This window comes from Penaeus monodon, chromosome 15 (genome assembly GCF_015228065.2).
Source record: "Penaeus monodon isolate SGIC_2016 chromosome 15, NSTDA_Pmon_1, whole genome shotgun sequence".
NCBI lineage: Eukaryota > Metazoa > Arthropoda > Malacostraca > Decapoda > Penaeidae > Penaeus > Penaeus monodon.
Genome location: NC_051400.1, coordinates 37,077,331 through 37,077,742, shown reverse-complemented (window position 1 = coordinate 37,077,742; position 412 = coordinate 37,077,331). Strand labels below are relative to the sequence as shown.

The 412-nt window shown below is 31.6% G+C and overlaps 1 protein-coding gene across 1 annotated transcript in view; it reads right to left on the bottom strand.

Annotated features, from left to right (window-relative positions):
- LOC119582352 (AT-rich interactive domain-containing protein 4B-like) overlaps positions 1 to 412 on the bottom strand; it is a gene marked incomplete at its 3' end in the record, with an annotated part of 36,609 nt that overhangs the window by 9,450 nt on the left and 26,747 nt on the right.

Genomic DNA, 412 nt, shown 5'->3' with positions numbered 1-412 from the left:
AAAAAAACCCGGGGGTTTAAATTTTTCCCTTTTTTTTTTCCCTTTTTTTGGGGGTTTTTTTGGGGGGCCCTTTTTTTCCCTTTCTTTCTTTTTTTTTCCCCCCCGGGGGGGGGGGCCCCCCCTTTTCCCCCCTTTTTTAATTTTGAAAAATTTTCCTTTTTTAAAAAAAACCCCTTTTTTTTAAAAAAAATAAAAATTTAAAAAATTTTTTTTAAAAACCAAACATTTTTTTTCCCCCAAAAAAAAAAACCCCCCCTTTTAAAACTTTGGTTTTTTTTTTTAAACCGGGTAAAAAAACCAAATTTTTTTTCCCCCCCTTTTTTCCCCAAAAAAAAAGGGTTTTTTTTGGGGGGGGTTTTTTTAAAAAAAAAATTTTTTTTTTCCCCCCCCAAAAAAAGGGGAAAAAAAAAAA